Source organism: Nicotiana attenuata, chromosome 6 (assembly GCF_001879085.1).
Source record: "Nicotiana attenuata strain UT chromosome 6, NIATTr2, whole genome shotgun sequence".
In the NCBI taxonomy this organism is placed as follows: Eukaryota; Viridiplantae; Streptophyta; class Magnoliopsida; order Solanales; family Solanaceae; genus Nicotiana; species Nicotiana attenuata.
Genome location: NC_031994.1, coordinates 30,667,404 through 30,681,903, shown reverse-complemented (window position 1 = coordinate 30,681,903; position 14,500 = coordinate 30,667,404).

Below are 14,500 nucleotides of genomic sequence, written 5' to 3'. Positions count from 1 at the left end.
TGGTGTAAAATCTTGATGGTATCAAGCCCGTATTTTGGTTCTGGATCCCTATACAGGCTTAATATAATATTTATGTCATATCTGTGAAATTTGGTAAGAATCGGAGTTGGTTTGGTATAAATCGGACCCTTGGTTGAGAAAATAGAAATTTGAACTATCTTGTGAAATTCATGAGTTTTGGTGTTAAATTCGTTGTTTGAGATGTTATTTTGGCGATTTGATTGCACGAACAACTCCGTATGATATTTTTAGACTTGTGTGCATGTTTGGTTTGGAGCCCCGAGGGCTCGGGTGAGTTTTGGATAGGCCACGGAGTGATTTTGGACTTAGGGAGATTGCTAGTATGTTTCAGCTGTGTAGCAGGCCCCTGATCTAGAAATTGCGAGATCAGGCATCGCAATTGCGATGTAAGTAGTGACCTCAAATGCGAGCTTTTGCTTCGCAAATGTGAAAAAGGTCAGGGCCAGCTTTTCTCGCAAATGCGAGATTTACTTTGCAAATGCGAAGTTGTCCAAGTAGGCTAGAAGTTGCAAATGCGAAGGCAGCAGAGATTGCGAAGGTTCGCATTTGCGATACCTTTCTTGCAATTGCGAGCTTCGCAAATGCGAAGCTCCAGTCGCAATTACGACATCTGCAGCTGATGAAAACATCATTTGGACGGGATTTTCACTTCACTTCTCAAATTTTCAAACCCTAAACTTCCATAGGTGATTTTCTTGAAGAGAGTTCTTCCCCAAATCATAGGTAAACGATTTCTAACTCATTTTCTTCAATCTATTTCATCTTTTTAAATGATTTCACTTCAAAATCTAGGGGTTTTCATGGGAAATTGGGTGTTCTTGGGTAGAAATTAGGATTTTCAAATTTTGGGGATTTGCACCTCAATTTGAGGTCGGATTTCAAAACTAATTGCATTTTTGAGTTCGTGGGTGAATGGGTAATCGGGTTTTGATTTGAACTTTGAGTTTTGACCAAGCGGGCCCGGGGTCGGGTATTCATGCATTAGAATTGGTTTATTTAGCATTTATTGATGTTATTGAATTAATTATGGCTAGATACGAGTGAATTGGTGGTGGAATCAAGAGATAAAGCGGTGGTTGAGTGTTGAATTGCCCGTTGGCTTGAGGTAAGTGTTTGGCTTAACCTTGACTTGAGGGAATAGTAATTCCCGACTTATGTGATAAATGAAATATTATGTGTGTGGCGTATAGGTATGGTGACGAGTACCTATGCGCCACTAAATCTCCATTTTTAGTTTGTTCCCTTCCCCGTTTCCTAGTATACTGCTTCTTGTCTTATTTGATACTTGCTTAAACTGTTTCCATGCTTAATTGCTACTTGATCATAAATGCTTCCATGACTTAATTGCTACTTGATCACAAATGTTCCATGTCTAATTGCTTCGTGTTAACTGTTGTTCTCTTCATTGAATTATTTAATTGTTTCATGTTAGTTGTTGATGTTTCCGTTGAGGTATTATTGGTTTCGTAGCTTAATTTTATTATCCCGTTGGTTTATATGGATTCATTGGTGCCTTATGGTGCATGTTGGTTGATTTCGCTGATTTGGTTTCATGAGTGAAGTTTCATAATCGTAGCGAAATTCCATTGTGTAGTTGAAGTATAAGAATTGTGAAAATTGAGTTAACTTGTGAAACACCTTGTGTTTATTCTTTGTGATTGGTGTTGATATATACATATGTTGGGATCGGGTTGCACGCCGCAATAGGAGGAATAAGGGAGAATTGTGATTGTCTGGTGGGATCGGGTTGCACGCCGCAACAAGGAGTAATAAGGGTAGACAGGTGGGATCGGGTTGCGCGCTGCAACAGGAGGAATAAGGGTGATATGTGTTGTGGAGCAATAAGGGAGGACATGTGGGATCGGGTTGTGCGCCGCAACAAGGAAGAATAAGGGAGAATATTGATATTGTTATTGTTGGAAATATTGATATTGTTATTGTTTATATGGTGGGATCGGGATGCACGCCGCATCAGTTATTGTTTTTGGCATTTATTTCTGTTGAAGTTATTATTGAGGTGTTAAAATTCCCTAAGGATTGGTTATAGCTGAATACTAGTAGATTGGTTGGGTCCTATGTTCCTTTAATGCAAGTTCCGGTTATTTTCATTCTGTACTTCCTTTCTGTTTATTATAAACTGTTGCAGGTTATATATATTGTTATGCCCCGCCGTAGCCTCGTCACTACTTCATCGAGGTTAGGCTCGGCACTTACTAATATATGGGTCGGTTGTACTGATGCTACACTCTGCACTTTTTGCAGATCCCAGTGCTGGACCGTACGGACCGTAGTTCGAGGTTGCTGCCTTCAGACTAGTGGAGACCCGAGGTAGTCTTGCAGGCGTCCGCAGGCCTTGGCGTCCCCTTCTCTCCTACCTTTCTTTTTGTTTTATTTATTTCCGAAGCAGAAGTGTACTTCTTTATTCAGACTATTATGTGTAGTATTCGTAGATGGTCCGTGAAATTGTGACACCAGTTCTGGGTAGAATTTTATTATGGTTTCGCAGTTGTATTAAGATAACTTGTTAAATTCTGTTTTTTTCATTTTATTCCGCTGATTTACTTATGTTAACTTGCTAATTGTTAAAAGATAAAAGGTAAAGACAAAATAATTTGTAACGTTGGCTTGCCTAGCGATTACAATGTTAGGCGCCATCACGGTCCCGACGGTGGGAATTTCGGGACGTGACAATTATCTTGCCTGTACTCAGCTATAACCAATCCTTAAGAGAGTTACAATGCTACAGATATAAATTACAATAGAAGTAGAATACATAACCAACAAAATGATGCGGCGCGCATCCCAATCCCACCATATAATCAGTAACAATATGAACATTCACCCTTATTACTCCTGTTGTGGCGTGCAATCCGATCCCACTAATCCACCCTTATTACTCATGTTGTGGCACGCAACCCGATCCCGCCAGACAATCACATTTCACCCTTATTCCTCCTGTTGTGGCGTGCAACCCGATCCCACCATATCAGTACCAATCACACAATAAGAACAAGTATTTCACAATTCAGCTCAAAATCCTCCACAATATTTATGCCTCAAACCAAAACAAATAGAAGGCTAAACACTTATGAAACTTCACTCAATTGCTACTACACAGCGTGACCAACCAACATATATCATGATACACCGATAAACCAACTTAAACCAATAATGTAACATAATGAAACTACGGAGCAGTTACTACCTTCAATAAAGAAAACAACATCTAGCAAGAAGCAATTAAACATGGAAGCACCAATAAGTATGTAGCAATTAAGACAGGAAAACAATATATTAGGAACGAGGGAAGGGAACAAGCTAAATAGATAATTTTGGCGGTGCATAGGTACTCGTCATCTCACCTATACGCTACACACATGAATTTTCACATAACAATTAAGTCGGGGATCCCTAATCCCTCAAGTCAAAGTTAGACACAACACTTACCTCAATCCAACGCCAACTCAAAGCTCAATTACCGCTTTTACTCTAGATTCCACCTCCAATCCGCTCGTATCTAATCATAATTAACTTAGTAACATCAATTATCGCTAAAGAAATCACTTCCAATGCATAAGTATAAGTTTCCCAACATTTTCCTCAAAAAGTCAAAAACCGACCCCGGGCCCGCTTGGTCAAAACCCAAAATTCAGACCAAAACTCGATTACCCATTCACCCCCGAGCCCAGATATACAATTAGTTTTAGAATCCGACCTCAATTTGAGGTCTAAATCCCTGAATTTTGAAATTCCTAAGTTCTACCCAAAAATCCCCAATTCCACCATGCAAAACCCTAGATTCTAGGATGAAATCTTGTAAAAAGAAGTGAAAGATTGAAAGAATGGAGCTAAGAATCACTTACATATGATTTGGGGAAGAAGTGGTCTTTGGAAAATCGCCCCTCGAGATTTAGGTTTTGAAAATTTGGGAAATGTATCAAAAATCCCGTCTAAGTCCCTTTTTGCACAGTTGCAGATGTCGCATTTGCGACCCGAGCTTCGTAATTGCGAAGCTCGCAAATGCGAGACTGGTATCGCAAATGCGAACCTGTCGCATTTCTGCTACTCTCGCAAATGCGAACTAATTGTCGCAATTGTGAAGGACCCCCTTCCCCTGACCATCCGCAAATGCGAAGGTTGTTCGCATTTGCGAACATAGGCTGGCCCAGCTTCCTTCGTATTTAAGATGAAAGCCTTGAAAATGCGACCAGTAGTCGCAAATGCGAACCTTGACCTCGCATTTGCGAGGTCTGAGGCCTGCAAAACTGCTGAAGAACACCAACAACTTTTCTAAGTTCCAAATCACTCCGTAGCCTATCTGAAACTCACCCGAGCCCCCGGGGCTCCAAACCAAACATGCACACAAGTCTTAAACCATCATATGAACTTGCTCGCGCGATCTAATCGCAAAAATAACACCTAGAACTGCGAATTTAGCACCAAATTGCATGAAATTTTCAAGAAAGTTTCAAAACTTCTATTTTCTCAACCAAAGGTCCGAATCACGTCAAATCAGTTCCATTTCTCAACAAATTTCACAAACATGACTTAATTATTATATTAAACTTGTAGTGGGCTCCGGAACCAAACTACGGGCCCATACCAATGAGATCAAACATTAATCAATTTCTCAAAACCATTATAATTTCATTCTTACAATTTTTATCAAAAATTCATTCCTCGGGTTAGGGACCTCGGAATTCGATTTTGGGCATAAGCCTAGGTCCCATATTTTACTACAGACCCACTGGGACCGTCAGAACACGGGTCCGGGTCCGTTTACCCAAAACATTGACCGAAGTCAACAAAAATCAACTTTTTAGGCCAAAAATATTTATTTTCTCAATTTTTCACATAAAAGCTTTTCGGATATACGCCCGTACTGTGCATGCAAATCATGGAGAGATAAAATAAGGTTTTCAAAGCTTCGGAACACGTAATAGAGTTCTAAAACAGAAGATGGCCTTTTGGGTCATCACAGAAATTTGATGGTTTGGAATGTTTATAACTTTGTCTGGGAGTTGACTTTGATTATATAGGGTTAGAATTGTGGTTCTGAGAATTGGAATAGCTTAGTTATGTCATTTGGGACTTTTGCGCAAAATGTGAGTTCATTCCAAGTTGATTTGATAAGGTTCGGCACGAGTTTTGGAAGCTGAAGGATTCAAAGTTCATTAAGTTCGATTTTAGGTGCGATTCGTGATTTTGATGTTTTTATGCATGATTTGAAGACTCATGTAAGTCTGTGTTATATTATGGGACTTGTTGGTATGTTCGGACGGGGTTACGAGGGGCTCAGGTGAGTTTCGGATAGGTTTGGGTTGTGTTGTGCTCATTTTTGATGTTTCGATGTCGTTTCTACAAGCATAAATTGTACCACATTAAGCAAATGAGCTCCAATTTCTATTTTGATTTAAGCATTAGATCCGTATCGTAATTTTGGAACCATCTCAACTGGAATCATCAAGTATCGACATCGTATGAGGAAATTATGATCATTTTACTAAGAATTGGGTTGCTAGATTTTTTAGATTAATTACGAAATTGCCACTAAATTCGTATCTAAAAATCTGCACTATTTTCAAAATATTGAAACCAACATTTATCCTTCATTATAAGGAATCCATTGGAGGTATCAAAAGCAAGTTTCAGGATCGTTTGTTCGAATAAACGAGACAGAACAACTAGGTAGAAGCATATAATATCGAGGATTTGTTCATTTGGTCATATTTTGAGTTGGGGATCTCGGATTTGGGCGATTTCGGAGACGATTTCACCATATGGGTTAGGATAAGTGTTCTCTACTTGGTTTTGATTTTATTTCATGAATCTAATTTAGTTTTTGGCATTTGATTGAGGATTTCAAAGGAGAAATTGTTGGTTTTTGTTTAAAATTTCATAAAGTGAATTTTTGAGTTTTGAACATCGATTCGGAGTCGGATTTGAGCGAAACTAGTATGGTTGGACTCTTAATTTAATAGGTTGTCAGATTTTGTAAGTTTTGTTGGGTTTCGAGGTGCGTGCCCGGGTTTCACTGTTTGGTTGACTTTGGGCTATTGATTAAAGATTCCACCTTTATCGATTGAGTTTGTTTCCTGATGTATTAGTTGATGTATTTGAGTTGCTGTTGGCTAGTTCGAGCCGTTCGAAGGTCGGCACGCACGGGATGGCATTTTTGGAGCATCTGGTGTCACGACCCTAAACCCAAACCCGATCGTGATGGCGCCTCTCGTGAAGACAAGGCCAGCCGACACACTTCCAATTCACTTTAAGCAGTTAAAATAATAAAACTCAAGTCTTTAATAGGAATAAAATCCCAAATAACAGTATAAGTTGCGGAAATAAAACCAACACAGCCCGATACCGGGGTGTCACTAGTCATGAGCACCTACTAAGGTTCGAATACAACTAGAGTCAAAAATGTACTAAATATAGTCTAATGAAATCGAGAGGGAGAAAAGCAGTGCTGCGAACGTCGGGCAGCTACCTTGCTAAACTCCGATGACTCTGCCTCTGAGCAACCAATACCCGCTACCGAGTTCGGAAATACCTGAATCTGCACACAAGGTGCAGGGAGTAAAGTGAGTACTTCCAACTCAGTGATTAATAAAAATAAATGAAGACTGAGTGATAGGAAATCACGAAGAGTACATCAACATGATGTATAGAAGCAGTACAAAACCAGTAAGAAAGCAATGAAAATGTGAAATCTCTTAAGCACCTTAGCTCAGTTTAAACTTCTTCAAAAATGGCTTTTCAACAGTTAAGCAATTGAATGCAAGCAATTAGAACAGATAAGCATAGAAGATCCGCCCCTCGGGCACAATTACACAATTAAACAGGTACATGACAGGTAAATAAGAAAGATAAGCACATAAAAGTTCGCCCCTCGGGCACAATGTCAACAAATCCGTCCCTCGGGCAATATCTTAGAACAACACCAGCCCCTCGGGCTATATCTCACATCACAATGGGTACCCGCGCTCACTGGGGGTGTGCAGACTCCTGGAGGGGCCCCTTACGACCCAAGCGCAATATCAAGCCTTCTCGTGGCATCATAAACAGGCTCTTGGCCTCATATCAATATCAAGCCACCTCGTGGCGCACAATCTCAGGCCCTCGGCCTCATTATCATAATTAGTATATCACTGCTGCGGCGTGCAGCCCGACCCAAAAGTATCCTCACAATAGAGGCCCTCGGCCTTACTTAGTCAGAATCTCATGAGCCCCTCGAGCATCAGTAAAATATGAAGCTCAGCTCAAATATCTTTGAAAATATCAATTAATGTGTTTAAAACAGAATAACATAGCTGAGTTTTTAAAATAGTGGAAATATAGCATGACTGATCACAAGTATGAAATCAAACAGTGAAGAAAATAACATTAACAATCCCCTAAGGGTTCAAACAGTTGGCACGAAGCCCAAATATGGCATTTAGCCCAAAGTACAATAATATCAAACAATTAGCTGCCAATTATACAGAAAAATAGTCATTCGGGATGGACTAAGTCACAATCCCCAATGGTGCACGATCCCACGCTCGTCATCTAGCGTGTGTTTCACCTCAATATAGCACGACGCTGTGCAACCCGGGGTTTCATACCCTCAGAACAACATTTAAAATCATTACTCACCTCAATCCGGCCCGAAATCTAGCTTGCAATGCCTTTGCCCCTCGAATCAGCCTCCAAATGCTCCAAATCTAACCAAAATCAGTATATTATCATCAACATACGCTAAAGGAACAAAGCCCAAGCGAAAATTATCAAATTACATAAAAAATCCCGAAATTGGCCAAACCCGGCCCTCGGGCCCACGTCTCAAAATCCGATAAAAATCACAAAATCCGACAACCCATTCAACCACAAGTCCAACCATACCAAAATTACTAAATTCCGATAACAATTCGGCCTCCAATTCTTCAATCTCATTTTTCAAATCCCTAGGTCCAAATTCCCAATTTATACCTCAAAAACAAGTAATCTAGTCGGATTATTCGATGATAATTCGATATTATGGAGTAGAAATGATCACAAGTGACTTACCTCAAGATTTCCCATGACTTCTCGCTCAAAAATCGCCCCAAGCAGCGTTCTTTTCGTCCAAAAATGTGGGAATGAGCTAAAAAAAAACAAGACAGCTCCATAAAACACGATTCTGGTCGCTAAAAGCCCCATGCCCGTCGCTAAAAGTGCCAAATCTGGTCGCTAAAGGTGCGCACCAGATCCTGCTGCACCAGTAATATTTGTTTTCACTAAAAAAGCTCTAACTCCACCATACGAACTCGGAATTCGATGATTCTTGTTCCTATGAGTCACAAATAATAATACTAATATAGCCCTTCAAGCGAAACTCAATTCGGAGCTCAGTTGCTCAGTGCGATACCTATTTTGCTCGTTAAACAATTAACTCATGTTTCGCGTCAAAAACCCAATTGCGACTTGATGAAATTAGACCAAACTTTCCAGATCACTCCTATAATTCATTATCAAAATTCTGGAAGTCTCGAAATCAAATATCGATCTCTAGAACTAAAAATGGACCTTTGGATCATTACATGCTTATGCTCAAAACGGCAAAATCTTCCAAAAACTTTTCCAAAACTTATCTGAGCCTCATGGGACCCCGACCAAACATGCTAACCCACCCCATAACGCCATTCAAACTTGTTCCAGCCTTCGGAACGCTCGAAACAACATCAAAACATCGAATCGCCCTGGGATTCAAGCCTAAGAATTCTAAAACTTCTGAATTCCGAATTCAATCAAAAAGTCTATAAAACCTCGTCCGAATGACCTGAAATTTTGCACACATGTTACAAATGACGCAACGGACCTACTCCAATTTCCGGAATTCCATTCCGACCCCTGTATCAAAATCTCACCTATCAACCGAAAAACGCCAAAATTCTAATTTCGCCAATTCTAGCCTAATTCTACTCCGGACCTCCAAAACACATTCCGATCATGCTCCTAAGCCCCAAATCACCTAATGGAGCTAACCAAATCATAAAAATTCCAATCTGAGATCGAATACTAAAAAGTCAAAACTTGGTCAAACCTTTCAAACTTAAAGCTTCAAACTGAGAATTTTTCTTCCAAATCTATTCCGATTATCCTGAAACTAAAACCGATGATTTACATAGTCATCACACGGGGCTAGTCATGCCCGAGAACTGGCGATCAAAGTGCAAAAGCTCAAAACGACCAGTTGGGTCGTTACATCTGGCTTTCTCGGTATTGGATTTGGCTTTTTCGAGCTAAGTAACACTTCTAAACTTGGTGCTGAAGGTATGAACCCCTGAATTTACGTGTTATGTTTTGGTGTTGAGGTGAGGGTGTGGGGGCGTGCACTGTGTGAATTATGACTTGGTTGTTTCTGTGGTACTGTGTAGCTACCTAATCCTGTTTTTATCCATGAAATCTCTATGTGCTAGAGTAATTGAGGTGTGGTCCATGTTAGAAACCTTGTTGAGGCTACATGATTATTCTGGTCGGACCTACCGAGGTCATGTCTGATGTTGAGTTATTTTCTTAAATTGCAGTTATATACTCATTCATTGACATATCACGTCTCAATCTCTGTTGCTATTTATTGATACATCATATCATCATTTTGGCCTGATTTTGATGACATTGTGAGCCTGAGAGACTGGAGAGATTGATGACTGAGTGACGGCGAGAGCCTGATTGTAAGGATGTTTATGGGATCGGACTGCACGCCGCATCAGGCTTTATTGATTCATGCCATGATTGGCTTATTGTAGCGCTTCGGCTGGATCTGCCCCTCCAAAGTCTGCACACCCAAAGTAAGCGTAGGTACTTACTGAGTGTGAGTACGAGTGCCGAGAGAGAATGCCGAGTGATTGGGAGGACCGATTGACTGTGAGGACTGAGTGACTGTGAGGGCTGAGTGATCGGGAGGACTGAGTCAATTGATACTCTGATAGTATGCATATGGTTTTAACGTTGTGTTGCATTGTATTTGACATGCACACTTCACATACAGGCATAAATCTGCATTTTCCTCATGCTCCATAAAATATTGCAAAACAACAACAAAACACCAGTATAATATGTTGGAGATTTCTGAATTGATATGTAAAACTCACAAACTTTCCTGCATAATATACTCGATCTGTATAATATAATGGATTAGTATAATATACTGTATATGTAACAACCCGACCGATCGTTTTGAGATCTAGCGTGTCGTTGGGCGGTTTGAGGCCTTGAGCAGCTTCACTTTAGGTATTATGACTTGTATGCGTGGTCGGAACTGGAATTTCGGAAGTTTAGAGTTGATTTGGAAAGAGAATTCTCATTTCGGAAGCTTTAAGTTGGAAGAATTGACTAAGGCTGGATTTTTGAGTAAATGGCCTTGGAATCGTGATTTGATGATTCCAGCAGGTTCTTATGATGATTTCGGACTTGGGCGTATGTTCGGATCGGGTTTTGGATGATCCAGGAGCGTTTCGGCGTCTATTGTGAAAGTTGGCATTTTTGGAAGAAATTCATAAATTTGGGTTGAAGTTCATTTCAATGTTATTGATGTACGTTTGGGATTTCGAGTCTGGGAATAGCTCCGTATGGTGATTTTGTTATTAGGAGTGCGTACGGATGTGGATTTGGAGGTTCGTAGGTCATTTCGGAGTCATTTGTCAAAAGTTAGAAATTTGAAGATTTTTGAGAAGTTTGACTGGGAGTGGACTTTTTGATATTGGGGTCGGAATCCGATTCCAGAAGTTGGAGTAGGTCCGTAACGTCGAATGTGGCTTGTGTGCAAAATTTGAGGTCAATCGGACGTGATTTGATAGGTTTCGGCTTCGAATGTAGAAGTTTGAAGTTCTAAAGTTCATTAAGCTTGAATTGAGGTACAATTCATGATTTTGATGTTGTTTGATGTGATTTGAGGCCTCGAACAAGTTCGTGTCATATTTTGGGACAGGTTAGTGTGATTGGACGGGGTCTCGGGGCCTCGGGTGTGTTTCGGGTCATATTGGGCTACTTTGGATGCTGATTTACTTATATCTGGTGTTGTTCTTCGCATTCGCGAGGATCCTCTCGCGTTCGCGAAGAAGGAAATAACTATTGCACTAGTCTGACTTCGTAGGCTCATATCTTGCAATCTATAAGGAATTTGGAGATGATCCAAAAATAAAAGTTGTATCCCTTTGTGTCTAGTTTTCAGAAGAGTAAACCATTTAGCATTTGGATTTGTGTACAAAAAGCTATGGCTGGTACACTACAGACTGTCTGGGAAGATGAAGAAGAAATTTGTGTTGCACAGGGCTGAATTTGGCAGCTTATATCTTGAAATTTATAAGGAATTGGGGGATGACTAAAACATGAAAGTTGTGGATCTTGGTGTCTAATTTTTAGAAAGTTAAATCATTTGTCATTTGAAGTTTTGTACAAAAAGTTATGACTATTATACTAGAGGCTGTTTGAGAAGAGTTTGGAAATGGCTTTCGAGAATTTTATTCATCGCGAACCCGATGGGAGGCCTGCGAACACGAAGAAGGGTTTCCTGGCAGTGTATAAGTTTGCAAAAATGGGTTTGGCTCATTTCTTCTCATGTCCTCCATGGGAGACGACCTAGGAGCGATTTTGGAGCTCCATCTTCATTATCTATGTCAAGGTAAGTGATTCCCACCTATTGCAGGTTAAATACTTGGATTATATATAGATTTTAGCATGGAAATTCATGGAAAATTAGTGGAAATTTGGGGGTTTGGCAGAAAACCTAAAAAATTGGTATTTTTGGATTTTGACCATGAATTTGGGCATGGAATTGAGAATAAATTATATATTTGAGTTTGTGATGTTATGGGTAATGTTTGTCTTCGAATTTTTTTGGAATCCGGGCATGTGGGCACGAGGGTGATTTTTATCGACTTTTTGATCGGGGTTAGAAATTGTTATAAATTGGATATAATAAGTATTTGAGTATATATTTATGGGTTTACACAATTATTGACTAGTCTTGGAGCGTTGGGCACGGTTTGAGTCGTCGGAAGGGCTTGAGAGCCGAATATGGAACTTCGGAGCGAGGTAATTCTCCTTTCTAACCTTGTAAGAGGGAATTTACCCCATAGGTGAAATAATTCAATATGTGCTTCTATTTGTGGGGGCCACGTGCGCACGAGGTGACGAGAGTCCGTGCGTAGCTACTATTATGCTTATGTCTGGGTAGTCTAGGACCCAAATCACGTTATATTTGCGATGCTTGCATCCTACTTGTTAATTTAACCGTTTAAAACATATTGGAACTTGATAAAGAAATTTTAAAAGGTTAAAGTTCACCTACTTGGGTTTTGGATGGGTCACTTGACCGTTATTGAGAATTGATATTTCTTTGAACATCAAACCTAAATAAATCCTTGATTTGGTTGTTTGAATGTGTTTATCTTTTGTGGAACGGGCCGAACGCCTCGGCAGATTAAATAGATACATTTATGGTTCGTTTCGTTCGACCCTCCAGCAGTGTAGAATTTAATATTATGTTGGATCGGGCCGTACGACCTCGGCATGATTTGCGCATGACTTAATTGATTGTTTTGGAATTATTGATAATTGATGTGGCTTCATTGGCCGGAGATATAAATTGATAAAAGATGAAAATAAATTTGGAGATCTCCTATTAACAAAAGAATTGTTTACCTGCTTCATGTTATTGAGTTTACAGTTGCCTTATAAAATCCATAATTTATCATATTATCGGTATATTATTGTTGGCCATAGTAAGTGTCGGAGTCAACCTCTCGTCACTACTTCTTCGAGATTATACTGGATACTTACTGGGTACGCGTTATTTTCGTACTCATACTACACTTGCTGTACATTTTGTTGTATAGGAGCATGTATGTCTATTGGCCTTGTGGGCGCAGCGGCGTGGTTGATACGTGGACTTAGGTGTGCTGCATCTTATGAGACGATTAGCAGCCAGCAGAGTCTCCTTAAGAGTACTTGCATTTTTCTTTTCAGTCCAAATTTGTAATCCGAACAACTATTGTATTTTATTTTATTTCCTAGTAAATGGTAATGTACTTGTGACACCGGATTCTGGGAGGATTATGGGATACTCAGTATTGAAATTGGAAAATATTATTATTATTATTATTCTGTAAAGTTCGTTTTTTTACTAGTTAAGTTAAAGGAAATTTATGATTTCAAAAAAATATTAAAATGAGAATTTAATTAACTATTTAGTATTGGCTTACCTGACCATGGTGTCCGGCGCCATCACGACCTGTAACGAATTTTGGGTCGTGAGAGTATGAGTATAATATACTGGATCAGTATATTATGATGGATCAGTATAATATACTGAATGCTGCTATATTCTATGTGATGAGTTCCAGTATATTTAACTGAGTATTAGATAGACAATTTGATAGATATATGGATTTTGGAAAACAAAAATTATTATATAACTGCAGCAAAGTATGTTGTTATAGAAAAACAAAGATTACGGTCATTTTGACTTCAAATCAAGAAACAAAGAAAATAGACAGTAATAATATTTTGAGAAACAAGAATCCCGAGCAAATTATTCTGGATTACAATCAGTTTTTTGAATGACCGTATGCAATCTTATTGTATATAATCAATCATTCTTTTGCCTGAATTTTCTTGCATAAGGATGAACTACTGTTGAATTTGTGCAATTTGTTCTGTTATGCCCATATCTTTTGCAACGACCACACTTTGATTCCTTCTTGAATTTTGTACAGGAAATATGTCGATTCTTCTGTCTTCTTCCTAGCATAACTTTTGCATCTGGAGGCTTTGTCATTTCTTATTTAATAGTATCTGGTATAACCCATGTTGTTGAATCACCTACAGAATTTACTTGCCCTTCATATGTTTTCAACCAAAAGTCTCTTGTCTAATAGGCGGAGCAGAAAGCCGATTTCTTTTGATATATACTGTCAAGTGTGGCAATTGCATTTTCACAGGGTATCTCATCTAGCTGAAATTCAGAACAATCACATGTTCTTTTGTCTAGATCAACAATAAATCCCATACCCCCTTCTTTGACTTTGAATTTGAGTCAATCAATGGGTAATATTCTAAATGTAAAAGCTTGTTTAATTTTGTCTTCCAATGTTGCTTCTGCAGTTTGATAATTCACGGAATATTCCTTCTGTTGCTGTCCTTCTTTCATAGAACCAAATTTGCAATTTTTCTTGTATGAAATCCATCATTGTTAAAATTGGCGATTCTCTTGCACGTCTCAAAATATTATTCATTGACTCAACAATATTTGTTGTTAGCATATCATATCGTCGTCTTGGACAATGTGAACGAGCCCATATATTATTTCTTAGAAATGTTCCATCAACAGCAATAAGTGGTCTACAATACTTTCACCCAGAAATTGACGCCCATACATAAAAAAACATGTATATAAAACTGTTACATTGAAAATTAAATAAAATTTAGTTTTACGATATGACAAGCTGAATACTAAAGG